This window comes from Gossypium hirsutum, chromosome A06 (genome assembly GCF_007990345.1).
Source record: "Gossypium hirsutum isolate 1008001.06 chromosome A06, Gossypium_hirsutum_v2.1, whole genome shotgun sequence".
NCBI lineage: Eukaryota > Viridiplantae > Streptophyta > Magnoliopsida > Malvales > Malvaceae > Gossypium > Gossypium hirsutum.
Window position 1 is genome coordinate 35,126,424 of NC_053429.1, and position 23,777 is coordinate 35,150,200.

At 38.8% G+C, this 23,777-nt stretch overlaps 1 non-coding gene and 1 pseudogene across 1 annotated transcript; both read left to right on the forward strand.

Moving 5' to 3' along the window:
• The first annotated feature begins 425 nt into the window (after positions 1 to 425).
• The window catches only part of LOC121230496 (GDSL esterase/lipase EXL3-like), a 27,505-nt pseudogene continuing 4,153 nt past the window's right edge, over positions 426 to 23,777 (forward strand).
• LOC121231123 (small nucleolar RNA R71) lies at positions 10,691 to 10,795 on the forward strand. Its single transcript, XR_005929191.1, has one exon. It is a non-coding gene; the product is annotated as a small nucleolar RNA R71 (small nucleolar RNA).

A 23,777-nucleotide genomic window follows, 5' to 3' on the forward strand; every position in this document is an offset into this window, starting at 1 on the left:
TAACTATCTAATCATTAAAATTTTCTAACCAAATTTTACATGACCTTATAATAATCCTATAAATAATAAAATATAATCACTTGTCAGAATTATGGTCCCAAAACCACTATTTTTGACACCACTTAAAATAGGTTGTTAAAGGATTGACATGTAATATGGCACGATAGGTGATGATTGTGCATAATAGATACATGGAGGAGGTGCTGATGCAAGGAATGATGGGGCATGTTGTCGTGCTTGTGTAAAATAAACTGGTGTTGAATATGTTGATGAAGGGAATGATTATGTATGTTGTAGTGGTTGTGTAAAATAAACTGGAACTAAATGTGATGATACAGGGAATGAGTGTGTGTGCTATTATGGTTGTGACAAAAAAATATGGGTTAGAAACAAAAATAAATGAACCACACTGACCGAGCGGTTGCATGGCAATCGGGTCCTCTGATACAGATGGAGTAGATGTCGATTTCGCTGCATCTTCACCTATCAACCTAGGATTCATGGGCCCTCATATTGGGCTCCTAAGGTGATGTTGCCTACTCTCTGAAACCAACAATAGATATGGCTTGTCATTATTCTTGAACCAACCCATGTAATCCGGAAACGTCGCCAACTTCGGTGTGAGATATGGTTTACGCGTTGGCAAGAAATCATACGTAAGCTCCTACATCTTGATATACTTCTTGTGGAATGTTGGTCAATCTTCCTTGAGTCTCCCCCACAAGTAGATCTTGTGTAGCTCATCGAGCTCTTAGGGTGGCAATAGAATACGTTGTGTACACCCAAACTGCCATATGACTCGGTTGAATTTGTGCATCTCGACCATTGTAAAAATAACCAATGGCACTTTGATGTGCCAGATGTTGCGATTGGCCAAAAATTCGTTCAAGACGCAGTTTTGAATATTCAAATCCGCATATGGCATCTATACAAATTGCATTATGAATTTATAATTTTTAGAACGTGCGTAATATTTAATTTCAAGTGCTTGAATACATATTATATAACTTTGAAATTTATAAACTAACCACCTCTTCATTTTCTTGATCTAGAGCTAGTCGAATATCCTCGAGCTCGGTCACGACTGTGCCTCGCGGAGTTGTTCCACCTGTTCATATAATATGCTATTTCAAAATTATAACAATGAAAAATAAAAACAGTAATGATATTGTGGAATGACTTTTACCATATGACAAGTGGGAATTCGTAAAGAGCATACAACCGTCAATTTTAGCTTTATCTAGTATTGTCTCTCGACGCATTTCACTGTACAATATCATAGTACCACTGAACCCCAACTAAGTCATCCCGATTCTTTCAAGTCTAATAGTAGTAGTAACCACCTCAAATGTACCAAATTGTGAGATTTATCTGGCATTAGCAGACCATTGATCAACCTCAAGATGAAAGGGTGCGTGAACTGTTCCTTTTCAACATCACTCATTAAAGCCTCGATAGTTTAGAACTTATCCCCCAACCATCTCATCTCGATCTGGCTACCCCAAAACTTTTTTGGTACCTTCTCTAGCAGTTGCTCTCATGTTGCACTCCAATCGGCACTAACAACTTGCCCTGTAATGACATCTCCATTGACCATAGACCGAGTTTTAAACTAACATCCTCAGTGTAATTGTACACTTGCCGTAGGGAAGATGGAATGTGTGCGTCTTCTGTAATAGCCTGTTTTGGGGTCAAATTAAAACAGTGGTTTTGAGACCATAAATCTGAAGTAGAAATATTTATTTTATTATTTCTTTAAGGTCTACAGCATGATAGTATAATTGTGTGAAAATTTCTTTAAGAAATTTTATCGATTGAGTGCCCAATTTAACTAGAATGACTAAATTGCAATAGGTGCAAAACTTGAATTCTATAAGTTAAAGGTGTCTAATAGCTATAAAAATTTAAATTGGAGGTCCTTAAATGGTAATTACCATTATATTTTAGTATGGACAAAAATAGATATGGCTAGGTAAAATTTTAAGGTTATACATTGAGGGTATTTTAGTAATTTGTCAAATAAAGCCAAAATAACTAAATAAAAGATGTCATCTTCTTCAATTTAGTCCCTTATAGCTGAATTTTGGGGGAAACCATAGCTAAGGTTTTGGCCAAGCTTTCAAGCTCGATTGTAAGTCTATTCTTGTCCCATTTTTTATGATTTTTATATTTTTGAGATCGTTGAAACTTGATTAATCTATTTCAAGGACTAATTTGAAGAATGATTAAAGTCTAAAATTTGGCCCATGTTGAATATGCTTGTATTTTGATGTTTGATGATAGAAAATGCATGTTTGTTGTTTGTTAAACGACTTTTGTAAAGTAATTTTCGATAAAAAGTCAAATAGGGACTTATTCTTAAAAGTCTATAAAATGTGTAGAAAAGTGTGACTAAATAGAAAATGTGGGATATTATGAGTATAAATAATATTCGGCTAGGCTTGGGTTGTAATGAAATTGAATGAAATTCATTTTACGAGCCTAGGGACTAAATTGTAAAATGTTGAAAAGTTAGGGGAAAATGTAAATTTTTCCATAATATTTTTTTGGGCTAAATTGAATAATGTGATGATTATAAGTTAAATGTGGTATTATAGATCAAGAAAAATGAAGTTTGGGTCTAAATCGAGGGACAAACAAAATAAGTGACGAATAGATCCTTTTTGGCCCTTTTTGTAACCGAGGTAAGTTCGTATGTTAAATAAGTTTTACTATAATTGTATTTTTTTAATGCTTTAATATTGTAGGAATTGTATAAACAACTCAATGGACCCGTCTAGCGAAATTTTTACAAGCGAGAAATCTCAATCGAACCTTAGGAATAGATTAGGATACAAATGACATGTCATTAGGGTTTTAGGTTATGTGATCCGGGTGCTGGTCCTGTACGTCCTACCGGTGGCTAAGTATACCAGCATATGTTACGGTTACTTGGCAGCTTGTGTGAGCAACACCGAGTAGCTACGTTTTGACTGACAACTTGTGTGAGCGAGCCTGTTAATGGCTCAAGAGCGAACATATATGTGTTATGAGATATAGTAGCAATGGCTACATATGTGGCACCTTGTGTGCAAGGTTTTTCCCGAGTATTTGATATTATTATTCCTAGTGGTTCATTGGGTATGACACATGAAATTATTTTGAGATGGTACAGGTATGTACTTAAAGCTTATGATTATTAATTTGTGAAATGACGATTTCAAGGAAGTTGTGATGGAAGTGAATTATGATCATGAGTTTTTGGTAAATTACATTATTTATGTTAAACTACTTGCATGTTAATATGATCGTGATTTTCGTGTGATAAGTTTTATAAATTTATAATGAATCGTTCTTGAAACTAACTATTATCACGATGAAGGTAAGTGTACCTATCGAACAGTAGTATAGCTTTAGCAAGACCGGATTGTCGAACCCAAAGGAACTAAAAGTACTAGTATGACTGTCTTTTTATTATCTAGCCTAAGAATAATGGAGTTTTGTTTAACTAACTAATTAACTGAACTAAGAATTCACAAGAAATAGAATTGGGGAATTACTTTTAGAAAAACGATTGAATTAAGACAATTCCTAAGGAAAAATCCACCTAGACTTCACTTGTTATTCTGACTCCGAATTGGACGATTTATTCATTTAACTTGTTCCGTAGAAATCCCTAAGTTATATTATTATCTCTCTTGAGACTAACAACGTCTAACCCTAGGTTGAATAATTGAAATCTCTTTCTAACTAACTTCCTAGGGTTGCATTAACTCGATCTATGGATCCCCTTATTCAGTTTTATCCTAATCCGGTAAAATCTTGTCACCCTATCTCTAGGCACTTAATCAACTCCGCTTAATTATGACAATTGTACTCTTAAAAAGGGTCTATTCCTCCTCTGAATAAGAGCTTAACTTGAATCAATATCCTGCAATATCTAAACACGAATTAAGAACACATAATTAATAACAAGTCAAATATTTATCATACAATTCAGAAAATAATAACAAGATTCGTCTTAGGTTTCATTCCCCTTAGGTATTTAGGGGATTTAGTTCATAACTAAAAAGGAAAACATCTCAGAAGAATAATGAATACAAAACATAAAGAAAACCCAAAACTCCTGAAGTGAAATTGAGGGGAGATCTTAAGTCTTGATGATGAATCTGGCTTCTAAGATGGATCAATCAGCTTTCTTTGAGTAATTCCTTCCTTCCTCCCTATGCCTCTCTTTTCCTCTTCCTTTAGGGCGTATTTATAGGCTTTAGAATGCCTAAAAGCCCTCAAAATTAGCCTTTTCCGAATTGGACTCAACTTGGGCTCGACAAGGACACGCTAGTGTGACACGCTCGTGTGACATGCCCGTGTACAATTACTTCAGGCCGTGCTCGAGCTTGTTAGAATGGCACGGGCGTGTGTTCTACCAGTGTGAATCGTGCTTCGATTCTACCAAATTGACACGGCTATGTGGTCTGCCTGTGTGAGGAAGTCCAGGCCATGTTGATTTTGTACGTTGGCCCATTTTCTCCGTTTTTGGCCCGTTTCTCGTTCCTTTCGCTCTCTTATGCTCACCTAAGTATAAAACATGAAATTAAGCCATTAGGAGCATCAAATTCACCAATTCTAAGGAAAAATCATCCATAAAATGTGTTAAGCATGGGGTAAAAATATGTATAAATTACGGTTTATCAAATACCCCCACACTTAAGCATTTGCTTGTCCTCAAGCAAAATTCTCAACTCATAATCAAAATAAATTCTTCTCAACTTATAATCTCTATCAAAAATATCTCAAACTAATTCATGAGTAGTCGTACATTGAGAATTCAACTAAAAGAACATTAGAGCTTCAAACATTCCAAGTTGAGTATTTAATCATGCAAAACTTAGGCATCTCCCCTTATCTAAGTGGTTACCTCGATTCGAAATGTCACGAAGTTTAACATCCTCACTAAAGACTCACTCAAATCACTCAAAGTGTTTAAGGACAATGAAAGTAGCACTCATCAGTCAATATGAAAAGTTATTACCATAGGCTTGCATGAAAATCAAATCTCCACCACTATAAATTGAGATGATACATCAATCAAAAGGTCTTTAAAGGGTTGTAACGAGGCTTGGTTAGGGGGTGTGGTCACAAGCTGAAAGAAAAAGTTAGCATCGAGATTGAATTGAAAAATTACTAAACTAGAAAAATTTTTAATCATTACTTGCGTACAACAGAGCTTTTTCTTAGAATATGGAATTTAAGTACCTAAGCTCAAAATAAAAGATTACTACTAATATATATACACTCTTTTTTTTTTTAAAGAACAAGCCAAATAACATAGACTAACTATTAAGAACAAGACATAACTAAGCAATTTATTCAACTCAAATCTCGACAACATAGGGATCAAAATAATTGAGGGGATTTCAACAATAATGGGTTAAGGGTTAATATTAAGGGTAATACAAAAAATGGCTTATTAGCTCAACGGGGTTTATTAAGGGTTAATCGTGGAGGTAGGCTTTTCATGGCATGAGTGGGTTAATTCTAAGTGCCTCTATCATCTTGACATATCAAATCAAATAGTGTGGTCTTGACATGCATAATCAAGCAAGTTCTAGAATAACAGTTCAACACTGACACACTCATAATGAATGTGAGCATGAAAGAATTAATAGATGCTCTTGAAGGCTCAAGGTCTCACAAAAATTATGGCTTTCTGATGTTTAAACTTGTGAATTCTAATTCAAGATAATACTTAGACTTGGGAAAAGAACCTAAAATTTTAAACTCTTAAAAATCAACGTATCATGCTTGCTTCCCTAATGTCTTAAAGTGTAAACCATCAAGGCATGAATGCCTATGTTTTAATTCAAGATATATCAATAAAAATCATAAATCAATCAAAATTTATCCTAAACATGACATGAGAGCTTTTCAAGAGGACAAGGCAATCATTCATGGATTTTTTTGATAGTGAAATAAATACCCCCCACACTTAAGGTGTACATTACCCTCAATGTACAAAGATAGATATATAGAAAAAAAATATAAGAATAAGTTAGGGAGAGAAGTGAAACTTTCTGAGTGATGAATGAATTTCCTTGAACTGGAGTTTTTGAGAATAGTCGGCGTGAGGGAGGAGGAGGATACTCCGGCTGTGGTAGAGGTTCATTAGTCCATAAATCCTGCACCAAAAGAATATTATATCTGGTGGTAGCTACGGTCGTGGTCGAGCAGGACATGTCAATCGTGGAGAACCTTTTCCAGTAGAGTTTCAAGTTCCTAAGTAATGGTGAGCTTTGTAGCTCTTTATAGCTGTGATAAAATCAAGAACTTTTTAAGGGATATTAGGAAGAATAATTACTCATAAAGAATTAACTGAGATTTGTTTATAAAACCTAAAATAGTAACAAAAAGGAAATAATATTTTAAAAGTTAAAGGTGAAATTAATAAAAACATAAAATAAAAATAAAATTAAACATCATCATCGCCGGATGGTTCGCGAGGTGGTGGTGGCAATGAGATGTGGAAGTGTTGACAAATCTGTTGTAGAGTAGCATCAACGTTATCAAATCGTTGAAAACACTGCTGCTCGAATCGAGTGAGGCACTCAGAGATGTCAGCATATGAAGTCGCCGCAAGAACTGGATGAGAGAGTGGTGGTGGCTGAGACGGTGGGTCCTCGTGCTGTGGGGGGACATCATCAGTAATGTCCTCAGGGACCTCCTCCTCAGTAGATTGGGCGAGACGATATTGAGGAGGGTAGGTTCCTCAGCGCTTTTCGATCATCCTTATGCTTAGCATGCTTGAGATGCCTTGTGAAGACATCTGGCCAATGAGGGTTAAGGATGATTCTTAGGCCACAGTGTTGAGGAGCCCGAAGTGTCGAGCCAACCAAGTAACATAGGGGCCAATAGAGATGACCCCCTTCCTATGCCGCTCTGTTTGGTGCTGAATGGCGAGGGCAATGAAATAAGCAAGGACTATAACGTGCCCATGCGACATACACCATAGAAAGTAGGCGTCGTGACTGTTGACGACACCAGTGCTCTCTCGCCTTCCTATTAATGTGTGAGCCAAAATGGCGTGTAGGTACCTCAAAAATGGAGGGAGAGCCAATGCCTTGGAGCGGCTAGGATTGTAGGTGGCCAAACCTGATACTAGTGTGTCCTAGCACCGTGAAGGAGAACGATGGATGTAGCGGTTGAGAGCATGTAAGTCATTCTCCTCTTTGAACTCCTTCGTATATAAGCCTAGTGCAGTACCAAATTTTGGGACGCTTAGCTGGCGGACTAATCCTCCTAGGCAAAATTGGACCATTCCGGGATCATCGCAGTTCGTCTTTACGGTCTGAAAATGAAACGTTGAGCATAGCTCCATCGTGAGCTCGAGATATGTTGGTTCGATGATCCCAAAAAAAAGCTCCCAAGGGTCGGTGGTTAGGAGGGCCCGAATCGCATCAGCCAATTGGACTTGTTTTACTACAGCCCAACCGATGCAGCAGCCCACAATTAAAGGTCGGGCCAGAAGTATTTGGAAAAGTTCTTCTTGGGGCCCAATGGGGAACTGCAGGAAAGGGTGACGAATTTTCGCGGTAGGACCCGAGGAAGATGACGCTCCCTTCCTTTTCTTTGAAGCAGGGACGGCGGCCTTTTTACCACGTGAAGACGACATTGTATACCTATAATATAAAAAAGAATAATAGTACGTAAGCTAATTTGAAAAGGAAAAAGCCATGAATTTGAACTAACAATTTCACCCAAAACTACTAATGCTAACCAAACTCAACCAAAATAATCAATTTGATAGCATAATTTCATGACATTAGCTTGGTAATAGCATGAGAATGAGCATAGTAATGGTATAGCTATGACAATAGAATGAGGCTTTACTAACAACTCGATTCAACATGAAATGTATGATAAATAACCTAAGAATGCAAATTAAATGATAGAATAATGAGCAAAATGAAAATAGTATGGGGAAAATAAAGATTATTTTGATAATAAGCATTAGAAATAAGTAAAATAGAAGTGAAAAGAGTAAACAAACGCTAAGGGAGAGAAATTGGGCGTAAAAAATAGAGTGGGAAGCGGCGCATGGGCGTGGTAGGGAGGTCGTGTGGACTTGCAGCGGCTAGGGTTAGGGATTTTGAGTGAAGAAGACAATGAATAGTGCAGGGTATTTATAGATTTTGGGACACACGGCCAGGGAACACACCCGTGTTCCCCAATTTTTTCCCGTGTGATTCGCGAATTTTAAATTTGGGCGCGTCTGACAATTAGCCCACTCCCGTGTTCATTGGGCGCGTGGGTGCACACAGCAGTGTCGTACGGGCGTGCCTTTCTTCGTTCGCTTCTCCCACGCCCATGTATGTAGTTTCACGCCTGTGTTAATCTAACAGGTTCGACCACGGTTGCTTGGCACGGGTGTGTCGCACACCCGTGTTAATTTGACAGGTTTGGCCACGGTTTCAAGGCACGAGCGTTCATTTTGGCATGTTCGCCCATGACCATTTCGCACGGCCGTGACTATTTATCGTAGCTCGTACTGGGGAAAATCTTTGCCCTATTTCCACACGGCCTAAGGCATGCCCGTGTCCTAGGCCGTGTCTATGTGGGAAACCTGTATTCAAGAGCTCCGTTAGTAAGTTAGGAGTTAAACACTAAAATTTAAAGAAGTTAATACAGTTAGTGCTCGGGTTGCCTCCTGAGAAGCGCTTATTTATAGTCTAAACTCGACATACCTCTCCATTGAATGGTCATGGTGGTTCGAGGAGTTTATACTCCTCATTCCTGCTATCATTCTCATCAAAATAAGGTTTTAGACGGATGTTGTTTACCTTAAAAGTGTCAAACTTGGGATGACTTACCTCAACTGTATCGAATGGCGAAATGCCAAGTACCATAAGAGGGATTTCTTCATTCAGTTTGGTAGTGACAATGTGAGGATCTGTGGCATCTAATGAAACTTTATCTCCAACCTTAAGTTGATTTGGGAAGGTATTGAGCTCGTTCTGGCATAGTTTTGGTTTATCGTGGGTTCTCGGTTTATGCAGCCGCCATTCATCTAGCTCCTCGATTTGTAGCCTTTGATCTTCATGAATAGGTCATATACTATTGCTTGAGAATAGCTCATGTACTTCTTTCAGACTCATTTCCTGCAAAGTAGGTTGCACCATATTGTCAGTTTTAGTAGAATGGTTTAAACGATCACCTTCAATTTCTGATGTGTTGCCAGAATTGTGAGCTTGAAGGGTGATTGTTTCGTCTCCCACACGAAGTGTGAGCTCACCTGTGCCAACATCAATAATCTTTTTAGCAGTTGCTAAAAATGGCCTTCCTAAAATCAAAAGAGTGTTGCTATCCTCCTCTATGTCTAGAATAATGAAGTCAACGGAAAATATAAATTTATCGATTTTAATCGCACATCTTCAATAATACCCCTAGGAAATCTTATAGTTTTATTTACTAATTGAATGCTCATCCTAGTCTGTTTGGGTTTCCCAAGACCTAATTGTTTGAACATTTTGCAGGGCATGACGTTAATATTAGCCCCTAAATCATTAACATCTAAACTACCAATTAAGCAAGGAATTGTAAAACTCCCTGTATCTTTTAATTTGTTGGGTAGCTTATTCTACAAAATAGCTGAGCAAACTACGTTTAGCTCTACATGCGACGCCTCGTCCAACTTCCGCTTATTTGCTAAAAGCTCCTTTAAAAATTTCATTGCGTTTGACATCTGTGATAGAGCTTCAATAAACGGTAAGTTAATGTGTAATTTTTTTAGGAGTTTAAGGAATTTATCTAATTGATCATCTGAGCGGTCTTTCCTTGTCGCGTTGGGGTATGGAACACGAGGTTTATATTCGACATTTACTGATTTATTTTTATTATGACCTACCTTACCTTGACCTCTGCTCACCACAGTTTCTTGCCTCAGTTCTGGCTCAGGCTCAACGAATCCTTCTTCATCTTAACCATTAATTGCGTTAAGTTGTTCCCTTGGGTTGGGTTCAGTATTACTTGGCAAGCTACCCTGTGGTTGTTCGGAAATTAGTTTGGACAACTAACCTATCTGAGTTTCGAGCCCTTGGATCGACGCTTGTTGATTTTTAAGTGGTGTCTCAGTGTTTTGGAAACGAGTTTCTGACACCGAGATAAACTTAGATAGCATCTCTTTAAGGTTCACTTTCTTTTCCTGTTGATAGGATGGTTGTTGAAAACCCAGAGGATTCTTTGGCCTTTGATTCCCTTGACCACCCCAGGAGAAATTTGGGTGGTTTCTCCAACCTGCATTATAAGTATTGCTATAAGGATTATTTTGAGATCGAGGATTATTACCCATGTAATTTAATTGTTCGTTCTCCATGCTGTGGCCATAGGATTGATATTCTGAATTGCTTGATCCACCTCCACTGACTTCACAGTGCATTACTGGATGAACCTGCGAAGAACCAAGTAAACCATCAATCTTTTTATTTACTGGTTTGACAGCATAGTAACCGAATCGACGTTATAAACGACTTCTGTTTTAGTTGGCTTAGTCCTCATGACTTGCCACTGATAGTTATTCATTGACATCTCTTCAATAAATTCGTAAGCCTCTTCAGGTGTTTTGTTGTTTATGGTTCCCCCGGCTGCTGCATCAATCATCTGTCTTGTCGAGGGGTTCACACCATTGTAGAATGTTTGAACTTGCAACCATAGAAGTAATCCATGGTGAGGACACCTTCGCAGTAGGTCCTTGTATCTCTCCCATGCATCGTAAAGAGTTTCTAAGTCCATCTGCACAAACGAAGAGATATCATTACATAATTTGGTTGTTTTAGCCGGTGAAAAATATTTTAATAAAAATTTTTTGGTCATTTGTTCCCAAGTAGTAGTTGACCCTCGTGGTAACGAGTTCAACCATTGTTTAGCTTTGTTCCTCAATGAAAAAGGGAATAACCGAAGACGAATAGCATCGTCAGAAACGCTATTAATTTTAAATGTATTGTAGAATTCCAGAAAATTTGCCAAGTGAGTGTTTGGATCCTCATCCTGCAAACCATCAAACTGAACAAATTGCTATATCATTTGAATAGTGTTAGGTTTTAGTTCAAAATTATTCGCAGCAATAGCAGGCCTAACTATACTTGACTCAATTCCTGTTAAAGTAGGTTTAGCATAATCATACATAGTACGAGGAGCAGGATTCTGATTTGCTAGTTCAACGGGTATCGCAGGAGGTAGCTGATTGTCTTGATTTTCAACCATCTCATCGGTCGTAGTTGAGATATCATCCTCTTGTGTAACACCCCGAACCCGAGACCGTCACCGGAGTCGAACACGAGGTGTTAACAGACTTTAAACCACTTATAAAAAAATTTCCCAGACACTGCCAATCTGCGTACTAGTCGCTTAAAAAATCATATCTTGAGGTCAGAAACTCCGAATCCAGTTCCGTAAATTTTCCCTGAAACTAGACTCATATGCCCATCTACATATTTTTTTCTATAATTTTTGGTTGGGCCAATTAGTACAGTTTATTAGTCAAAGTCTCCCATGTTACAGGGATTGTCTACACTAACCTTTGCGCATTACGACTTGGATATCTCACTCTACAGGGCTTCAATACTGATGTCGTTTGTTTCTGTAGAAACTAGACTCAAAGAGGAATCTATAAATATATGGCATGACTCCTAATTATCTCCGGTTAATTTATAATGAATTTCCAAAGTCGAAACAGGGAATCCAGAAACCGTTCTGGCCCTGTCTTACGAGAACCTGAATATCTCTTAACATACTGTCCATATGATCGTTTTGTTACTTTTCTATGAAAATAGATTCATCAAGGTTCGTTTACATAATTTATTCACTATTTAATTCCCTTCCTACTATTTTTAGTGATTTTCCAAATCTACATCACTGCTGCTGTCAGCATCTGCCTTTAAGGTAGACTTTACCTATTTCATAGTTTCCATGATTCAACTAGCCCTTTTAGCATAAATAGCACAAATTATGATAGTGATTAACCATTCCCATGGCCAATCCTTGTTAAGCATATCCACACCTCTCAATAACCATATCCATACCAAATGATTATAACATTATACTCAAACATATATAAGCCATTTTCGCATGGCTATCCAAAATTATACAAGTCCAAAGGGTCCATGACCCCCAACAAAAAGGGTAGTCCTATACATGCCATTTCGAAGTTCAACCAAAATTGTACCAAAAGGGGGGGCTTTGATAGTGTGGACGACTTCGACTTCAAAATCCCGAGTCCGATAGCTGGAGAACCAAAATCTATAAAACAGAGAATCAAGGAGACGGAGTAAGCAATTTATGCTTAGTAAGTTTTGAGCAAGGGATTCCAGCACAACAAAAGTATAGCATTCATGTAGCTAAACGGATAATTTCATATGCACAATTTTTCAATATCATACTTACTTCACATTACCAACCCTTTTATTCATACACAAAGATCAACTTAGCCAAAGGCCGGTAGCTCATTTATCAACTGAGCGAATACTTATTTGTAAGGGCTCAACTAATTCAAAGCACATACGAAACATACCTTAATGTTGGGATGTTTCAAGCGTATTAACTGAAATTTTTACAGCAAGATCATTCATTCCCAAATCACGTACCTTCGGAATTTAACCGGATATAGCTACTCGTTCAAATGCCTTCGGGACATAGCCCGGTTATAGTAACTCGCACAAATGCCTTCGGGACTTAACCCGGATTTAGTAACTCGCACAAATGCCTTCGGGACTGAACCCGGATTTAGTAACTCGCACAAATGCCTTCGGATCTTAGTCCGGATTTAGTAACTCGTACAAATGCCTTCGGATCTTAGTCCGGATATGGTCACCTAGCACAAAGCCTTCGGGACTTAGCCCGGACATCATTCAAATAACCATGCACATTTAACAATAAATCATGGCACATTTGTATTTCGTTTTCGTTAGCAAAACTCAAACACAAGACACTTATCATTCTTGCAATTTCGGCTCAATAGCCACACACGAAGAGCATGATTTTGATTTGCTTAAAACATGATCTAATCAAATCATAATTTAAGCTCTTTTACTCAAGAACTTACCTCGGATGTTGTCGAACGATTCCGATAGCTATTCGACCACTTTTTCCTTCCCTTTATCGGATTTAGTTCCCCTTTGCTCTTGAGCTTAATTAAACAAATAAATTGATTTAATCATTTGAGCATCGAAAAGAGGAACACAAGGCACTTAGCCCATATTTATACATTAGACATTAAAGTCACATATGTACGGAAATCATGAATCAAACTCAACATTTTAGCTAATTTTCCCCCTTGGCCGAATTTTCTAAGCCAAGACAAAAGCATCAATATGCTTGCCTCTAACCGAATACATGCAACACCAATCTCCTTCCTATGGCCGAATATGCATGTCTATGTTGGGGCCGATTGCAACACTTAATACATTCTACAAGTATGGTCACTTGTATTGACTAAACACCATTTTGTTTCAAGTTCAAAACTTGGCTAATACACACATATATACACTAGTAAAGCATCCTCTCCCTTTCCATCAATTTAACACATGCATTACTCATTAATATACAAAAATTATATTCGGCCTTAGCACACAACTTGCTAGTCGATTCTTCTCCATCTAGCAACCAATGCACATATCTGCTCACTCAAAATGCTAAAAAGAAGATTCAAGAATCATCAATCCACCATCACATGCATCATTAACAAGCTTCATATTTAGCATGCAATGGCATTAACACAAAATCCACCTAGGCCGAATATCATCCCCATGACATAGCAAAGATTTGAACCATGGGCTAATTAGAACTCAAGCTAGCAACTAAAAACATGCATGAATCTCATGGCACAACCTCAAACATACCTTGATCTAGATACAAGTATGGCCAAACCTCCTCCTAATCCTCTTCCAAACCAAACATGAAGCAAGAACTCCTTCCTCCTTCCTTAGAATTTTCGGCCAAAAGAAGATGAAAAAGGATGAACAAAATTTTTCTTTTCTTTTCTTTTACTCACGGCAATGGGGGGGCATGGATGAGACCATTCTTTTTTTTTTCATCACTCCTCCCTTTCATTATTTAATTACCATGCTCATTATTTTATTGTTTCCACCCATGATGCACCAACACAACATGTCTATGACATGTCTTGCCCATCACTTGGTCTACCATACTTGTCATGGCCGGCCACTACTAATAGAGGGGGGAATTGACATGCAAGTCCCCCCTTTTTCAACATGCACTAATAGGTCCTTATGCTTTGACCTATCACATTTCAAAATTTTCTCACATAAGTCCTATTTACTAAAACTCACATGCAATCGACTAAATCGAAGCTTGAAATTTTCACACATTCATAATTACATATTCTAGACAATAAATATCACATTCGAACATTTCGGTGACTCGGTTTAGCGGTCCCGAAACCACTTCCCGACTAGGGTCAATTTTGGGCTGTCACAACTCTCCCCCACTTAAGAAATTTTCGTCCCCGAAAATCTTACCGGTAAATAGGTTTGGGTATCGTTCTTTCATCGAGCTCTCGGTTTCCCAAGTAGCTTCCTCGATCCCGTGTTTGAGCAATAACACCTTAACTAACGGAACCCTTTTTTTTCGCAACTCTTTCACTTCACGAGCTAGGATACGAATCGGTTCTTCTTCATAACTCAAGTCAGATTTAATTTCAACTTCTGAGGGATTAATCACATGTGACGGATCGGATCTATAACGTCGAAGCAACGAAACATGAAAGACATCATGAATCTTTTCAAGTTCAGGGGGCAAAATCAATCTATACGCAACCGGACCAACTCGTTCGGAGATTTCGTACGGCCCAATGAATCTCGGGCTCAACTTGCCCTTACGGCCAAATCTGAGTACCTTTTTCCAAGGCGAAACTTTAAGAAACACTTTATCTCCCACCTGATATTCAATGTCTTTTCGTTTCAAATCCGCATACGATTTTTGACGATTTGTAGCTGCCTTCAGACTTTCACGGATTACCTTTACTTTCTGTTCGGCATCTTTAATCAAATCAACTCCGAAAATTTTACTTTCACCGAGCTCGGTCCAAAACAATGGTGTACGGCATTTACGACCGTAAAAAGCCTCGTAAGGTGCCATCTTAATACTTGGTTGAAAACTATTGTTGTAAGCGAATTCAATCAAAGGTAAATACCGTTCCCATGAACTACTGAACTCGAGGATGCAACATCTCAACATATCCTCAAGTATCTGAATTATCCGCTCAGATTGACCATCGGTTTGGGGGTGAAAAGCAGTGCTAAAATGCAGCTTGGTACCCAAAGCTTCTTGCAATTTCCTCCAAAATCGTGAGGTGAATCTCGGATCTCTATCCGACACGATAGAAATAGGTACCCCGTGTAATCTCACAATCTGAGAAACGTACAATTCAGCTAGTTTATCCAATGAAAAATCCGTACGCACGGGGATAAAGTGAGCCGACTTAGTCAGTCTATCGACAACAACCCAAATCGCATCTTTCTTACTTGCTGACAATGGCAGTCCGGACACAAAGTCCATTGTGACTCGATCCCATTTCCACTCGGGTATCATGATCGGCTGAAGTAATCCTGAAGGCACTTGATGTTCTGCTTTCACTTGTTGACATATTAAACATCTCAAAACAAAGTCGGAGATGTCTCGTTTCATACCATGCCACCAAAACCGACGTTTCAAATCGTTGTACATTTTCGTACTCCCCGGGTGAATTGACATTCGGCTACAATGGGCTTCGTTCAGAATCATCGAAATGAGTTCCGAATTCCTTGGAACACACAAACGACTTCTGAACCTCAAACAATCATCATCATCAATTTGAAACTCCGATTCCTTGTTCGGAACACACTCAGCCTGTTTTGCAACCAATTCATCATCAACTTTCTGGGCTTCACGAATTTGATGAATCAATAATGGTTTGGCTTTTAATTCAGCTACTAACACATTGTCGGGTAGAACAGACAAGTGCACATTCATCGCTCGTAAAGCAAACAATGATTTCCGGCTTAAGGCGTCCGCAACCACATTAGCCTTTCCCGGGTGGTAATCAATGACAAGCTCGTAATCTTTCAACAACTCAAGCCAACATCTTTGTCGCAAATTTAAGTCTCTTTGAGTCATCAAATATTTGAGACTTTTGTGATCCGAAAATACATGGCACTTTTCACCAAATAAGTAATGTCGCCATATTTTTAAAGCGAATACGATGGCAGCTAGTTCGAGATCATGGGTCGGATAATTTTTCTCATGTGGCTTTAATTGTCTCGACGCATAGGCCACCACTCGACCTTCTTGCATCAATACGCAACCCAACCCAAGTAGGGATGCGTCACTATAAATGACAAACTCTTTGCCTGATTCGGGTTGCACTAAAATTAGAGCTTCAGTCAAATAAGTTTTCAGTTGATCGAAACTTTTCTGACATTTCTCCGTCCATTCGAACTTAACATCCTTTTGAAGTAGCTTCATCATTGGTGTGGCTATCATCGAGAAACCTTTTACAAATCGTCGGTAATAACCGGCGAGCCCCAGGAAGCTCCGAACTTCGATAATATTTCTTGGAGGCTTCCAGTTAAGTATGGCTGAAATTTTGCTCGGGTCAACTCGAATACCCGATGCGGATACCACGTGACCCAAGAAGCTAACCTCTCTTAACCAGAACTCACACTTACTGAACTTAGCATATAACTGCTTATCCCGCAAAATTTGCAACACTAATCTCAGGTGCTCAGCATGTTCGGTCTCATCTCTTGAATAGACCAAGATGTCATCAATGAACACAACTACGAACCGATCCAAATATAGTCTGAAGATCCGATTCATCAAATCCATAAATACCGCAGGGGCATTAGTGAGCCCAAACGGCATCACTAAGAATTCGTAGTGACCATATCTCGTTCTGAAGGCAGTTTTGGGTATGTCCGAATCTCGAATTCGCAACTGATAATAGCCTGATCTCAAATCTATTTTTGAGAACACTGAGGCTCCTTTTAGTTGATCAAACAAATCATCAATACGTGGTAACGGATATTTATTCTTTATCGTCACTTTATTCAGTTGACGATAGTCAATGCACAACCTCATGGTTCCGTCCTTCTTTTTCACGAACAATACTGGTGCACCCCAAGGTGAGAAACTTGGTCGAGCGAAACCTCTATCCGTCAATTCTTGCAACTGAGCTTTCAACTCTTTTAACTCGGTTGGTGCCATACGATACGGAGCTATCGAAATCGGCGTAGTCCCAGGTACAAGCTCAATACCAAACTCTATCTCCCGAACAGGTGGTAAACCCGGTAATTCTTCAGGAAAAACATCCGGGTATTCACAAACCACCGGCACAGATTCGGGTTTCTTTTCTAATTCTTTGTCATCAAGTACATACGCAAGGTATGCTTCGCACCCTTTTCTTACATATTTCTGGGCCAACATTGAGGATATTACAGCTGACAACCCCTTTAAGTCCGTAGACTCAACTCGGATCATCTCGTTATTTGCTCACCTCAAATCAATAGTCTTGCTTTTGCAATTCACAACCGCATCATGCGCGGTCAACCAATCCAAACCAAGAATAACATCAAATTCATCAAACGGCAAAAGCATCAAGTCCGCCGGAAAACAGGAACCTCGAATTACTAGGGGACATTTCTTACACACTTTGTCGACAAGCACGTAACGACCCAAGGGATTTGACACCCGAATTACGAATTCAGTAGACTCAATAGGTAAAGTCTTACTGGATGCTAAGGTTTCACATATGTAAGAATGAGTAGAACCGGGGTCAATCAAAGCAATTACATTAGTATCAAAGAGAGTAAAAGTACCGGTAATAACATCAGGCGAAGAAGCATCCTCGCGGGCACGTATAGCATAAGCTCTAGCAGGCGCACGAGCCTCGGATCTGGTCGTAGCATCTCTAGATCCTCTCTGACCACCACTAGCATTGCCCGTATTTCCAGATGGTCTACCTCGAGCAGTGGTAGCACCCGGTTTCCCACTCTGATTTACATTCTGTTCAGACAACCTCGGGCAATCTTTAATGAAGTGGTCAACTGATCCGCACTTGTAACAGGAGCGGTCAGGGAATCTACAACTCCCCGAATGCCATTTACTGCAATATCGACATTTCGTTCTGTCTCGACGTTCATTCCCAACACTGGCGACCGAAGTGCCTCGTGTACCCACAGGGGGTTGATCACGATCTCGTCTAAAAAGGCCCGAAGTGCCTCTAGACCGGCCCACATCATCTCGAAATTTCTTCGATGCCTGTTGAAGAGACTTTCCCGAGGATCTTTTACGAAACTCTCCAGTTCCCACATCAACTTTTTGTTTTTCTTTTCTAAGCTCTTCGGCTTTACAAGCTCGCTCGACAAGTACTACGAACTCTCGTATTTCAAGAATGCCCACGAACATTTTTATATCTTCATTCAGCCCATCCTCGAAGCGTTTACACATGATAGCCTCGGACGAAACACATTCCCGAGCGTACCTACTAAGTCTAACAAATTTTCGCTCGTAATCAGTAACTAACATAGAACCTTGCTTAAGCTCAAGAAATTCCTTCCGTTTTTGATCAACAAATCTCTGACTGATATACTTTTTCGAAACTCAGTTTGGAAAAACTCCCAAGTTACTTGCTCTCGGGGCACAACAGAAGTCAGAGTACTCCACCAATAGTAGGCAGAATCGCGTAGCAAGGAGATAGTACACTTTAGGCATTCATCGGGTGTACAAGATAGCTCATCGAGTACCCGGATAGTGTTGTCCAACCAAAATTCAGCTTGCTCGGCATCGTCGCTATCCGTAGCTTTAAATTCAGTAGCCCCATGTTTTCGGATTCTATCAACTGGGGGCTTATTTGACCTTATTTGGTCAGTTTCCAGAGGTATTGTAGGTGCGGGGGTGGTATTAGTCGGGAATGGAGGTTGTGGAACAGCCGTATTAGTTCGAATGTATTGGTTGAACCAATCATTCATCACGCTATAGAAAGCTTGTCTAGGTTCATCATTCGGGTTACTAGCATTAGGTTGAGAGTCCGCCGGCGTTGTCCCTTGTGCGGGAGTAGGCGCTACACTCTCAAGATCATCAGCTACCGCTCGGTCGGGATCGGGATCCATTACTATAAATAAACACATTTACAATTGTCAGAAATCACCACACTATCAAATAATCACATAAAATGGCATGTATAGCTAGACCCAACGCATTACGGTAGTCCTAGAATCGACTAAACCGTAGCTCTGATACCAATCAAATGTAACACCCCGAACCCGAGACCGTCACCGGAGTCGAACACGAGGTGTTAACAGACTTTAAACCATTTATAAAAAAATTTCCCAGACACTGCCAATCTGCATACTAGTCGCTTAAAAAATCATATCTTGAGTTCAGAAACTCGGAATCCAGTTCCGTAACTTTTCCCTGAAACTAGACTCATATTCCCATCTACATATTTTTTTCTATAATTTTTTGTTGGGCCAATTAGTACAGTTTATTAGTCAAAGTCTCCCATGTTAGAGGGATCGACTACACTGACCTTTGCGCATTACGACTTAGATATCTCCCTGTACAGGGCTTCAATACTGATGTAGTTTGTTTCTATAGAAACTAGACTCAAATATAAATCTATACATATATGGCATGACTCCTAATTATCTCCGGTTAATTTATAATAATTTCCAAAGTCGAAACAGGGAATCCAGAACTGTTCTGGCCCTGTCTTACGAGAACCTGAATATCTCTTAACATACTGTCCATATGATCGTTTTGTTACTTTCCTATGAAAATAGATTCATCAAGGTCCGTTTACATAATTTATTCACTATTTAATTCCCTTCCTACTATTTTTAGTGATTTTCCAAATCTACATCACTGCTGCTGTCAGCATCTGCCTTTAAGGTAGACTTTACCTATTTCATAGTTTCCATGATTCAACTAGCCCTTTTAGCATAAATAGCACAAATTATGATAGTGATTAACCATTCCCATGGCCAATCCTTGTTAAGCATATCCACACCTCTCAATAACCATATCCATACCAAATGATTATAACATTATACTCAAACATATATAAGCCATTTTCGCATGGCTATCCAAAATTATACAAGTCCAAAGGGTCCATGACCCCCAACAAAAAGGGTAGTCCTATACATGCCATTTCGAAGTTCAACCAAAATTGTACCAAAAGGGGGGGCTTTGATAGTGTGGACGACTTCGACTTCAAAATCCCGAGTCCGATAGCTGGAGAACCAAAATCTATAAAACAGAGAATCAAGGAGACGGAGTAAGCAATTTATGCTTAGTAAGTTTTGAGCAAGGGATTCCAGCACAACAAAAGTATAGCATTCATGTAGCTAAACGGATAATTTCATATGCACAATTTTTCAATATCATACTTACTTCACATTACCAACCCTTTTATTCATACACAAAGATCAACTTAGCCAAAGGCCGGTAGCTCATTTATCAACTGAGCGAATACTTATTTGTAAGGGCTCAACTAATTCAAAGCACATACGAAACATACCTTAATGTTGGATGTTTCAAGCGTATTAACTGAAATTTTACAGCAAGATCATTCATTCCCAAATCACGTACCTTCGGAATTTAACCGGATATAGCTACTCGTTCAAATGCCTTCGGGACATAGCTCGGTTATAGTAACTCGCACAAATGCCTTCGGGACTTAACCCGGATTTAGTAACTCGCACAAATGCCTTCGGATCTTAGTCCGGATTTAGTAACTCGTACAATGCCTTCGGATCTTAGTCCGAATATGGTCACCTAGCACAAAGCCTTCGGGACTTAGCCCGGACATCATTCAAATAACCATGCACATTTAACAATAAATCATGGCACATTCGTATTTCGTTTTCGTTAGCAAAACTCAAACACAAGACACTTATCATTCTTGCAATTTCGGCTCAATAGCCACACACAAGAGCATGATTTTGATTTGCTTAAAACATGATCTAATCAAATCATAATTTAAGCTCTTTTACTCAAGAACTTACCTCGGATGTTGTCGAACGATTCCGATAGCTATTCGACCACTTTTTCCTTCCCTTTATCGGATTTAGTTCCCCTTTGCTCTTGAGCTTAATTAAACAAATAAATTGATTTAATCATTTGAGCATCGAAAAGGAACACAAGGACTTAGCCCATATTTATACATTAGACATTAAAGTCACATATGTACGGAATCATGAATCAAACTCACATTTTAGCTAATTTTCCCCCTTGGCCGAATTTTCTAAGCCAAGACAAAAGCATCAATATGCTTGCCTCTAACCGAATACATGCAACACCAATCTCCTTCCTATGGCCGAATATGCATGTCTATGTTGGGGCCGATTGCAACACTTAATACATTCTACAAGTATGGTCACTTGTATTGACTAAACACCATTTTGTTTCAAGTTCAAAACTTGGCTAATACACACATATATACACTAGTAAAGCATCCTCTCCCTTTCCATCAATTTAACACATGCATTACTCATTAATATACAAAAATTATATTCGGCCTTAGCACACAACTTGCTAGCCGATTCTTCTCCATCTAGCAACCAATGCACATATGTGCTCACTCAAAAATGCTAAAAAGAAGATTCAAGAATCATCAATCCACCATCACATGCATCATTAACAAGCTTCATATTTAGCATGCAATGGCATTAACACAAAATCCACCTAGGCCGAATATCATCCCCATGACATAGCAAAGATTTGAACCATGGGCTAATTAGAACTCAAGCTAGCAACTAAAAACATGCATGAATCTCATGGCACAACCTCAAACATACCTTGATCTAGATACAAGTATGGCCAAACCTCCTCCTAATCCTCTTCCAAACCAAACATGAAGCAAGAACTCCTTCCTCCTTCCTTAGATTTTCGGCCAAAAGAAGATGAAAAAGGATGAACAAATTTTTCTTTTCTTTTCTTTTACTCACGGCAATGGGGGCATGGATGAGACCATTCTTTTTTTTTCATCACTCCTCCCTTTCATTATTTAATTACCATGCTCATTATTTTATTGTTTCCACCCATGATGCACCAACAAACATGTCTATGACATGTCTTGCCATCACACTTGGTCTACTTGTCATGGCCGGCCACTACTAATAGAGGGGGGAAATTGACATGCAAGTCCCCTTTTTCAACATGCACTAATAGGTCCTTATGCTTTGACTATCACATTTCAAATTTTCTCACAAATGTCCTATTTACTAAACTCACATGCAATCGACTAAATCGAAGCTTGAAATTTTCACACATTCATAATTACATATTCTAGACAATAAATATCACATCGAACATTTCGGTGACTCGGTTTAGCGGTCCCGAAACCACTTCCGACTAGGGTCAATTTGGGCTGTCACATTTGCTTTCCTTATGTATTTGGCTTTGCCTTTTTTTTTTCCGCTTTTTTTTTTTTTTTTTTTTTTTTTTTTTTTTTTTTTTTTTTTTTTTTTTTTTCCTTCTTACTGCCGACCACTTGACGTGGTGTGATATTTTTTTTGTCTGTCACATCGTGCCTATCGAACAGTAGTATAGCTTTAGCAAGACCGAATTGTCGAACCCAAAGGAACTAAAGGTATTAGTAATAACTGTCTTTTTATTATCTAGCCTAAGAATAATGGGGTTTGTTTTAACTAACTAATTAACTAAACAAAGAATTCACAAGAAATAGAATTGGGAAATTACTTTTGGAAAAATGATTGAATTAAGACAATACCTAAGGAAAAATCCACATAGACTTCACTTGTTATTCTGACTCTGAATCGGATGATTTATTCATTTAACTTATTCCGTAGAAATCCCTAAGTTATATTATTATCTCTCTCGAGACTATCAATGTCTAACCCTAGGTTGAATAATTGAAATCTCTTTCTAATTAACTTCCTAAGGTTGCATTAACTCGATCTATAGATCCCCTTATTAGGTTTCACCCTAATTCGGCAAAAATCTTGTCACCCTATCTCTAGGCGTACAATCAACTCCGCTTAATTATGACAATTGTACTCTTAGACAGGGTCTATTCCTCCTCTGAATAAGAGCTTAACTGAATCAATATCTTGCAATATCAAAACAAGAATTAAGAACACATAATTAAGAATAAGTCAAATATTTATCATACAATTCAAAAAATAATAACAGATTCGTCTTAGGTTTCATTTCCCATAGGTATTTAAGGGATTTAGTTCATAACTAAAAGGAAAACATCTCAAAAGAATAATGAATACAAACATAAAGAAAACCCAAAACTCCTGAAGGGAATTGAGGGGAGATCTTCAGTCTTGATGATGAATCAGTCTGAGATGGATGAATCGGCTTTCTTTGAGTAATTCCTTCCTTCCTCCCTGTGCCTCCCTTTTCCTATTTCTTTAGGGCGTATTTATAGGCTTTAGAATGCCTAAAAGCCCTCAAAATTGCCTTTTTCGAATTAGACTCAACTTGGCTCGATAGGGACACGCCCGTGTGACCGCTCGTGTGCGGTTACTTCAGGCGTGCTAGAGCTGTTAGAATGGCACGAGCGTGTGTTCTACCCGTGTGAATCGTGCTTCGATTCTGCGAAATTGACACGGCTGTGTGGTCTACCCGTGTGAGGAAGTTCAGACCGTGTTGATTTCGTATGTTAGCTCATTTTCTTCATTTTGGCCCGTTTCTCGTTCTTTCGCTCTCCTATGCTCACCTAAGTATAAAACATGAAATTAAGGCGTTAGAGCATCGAATTCACCAATTCTAAGGAAAAT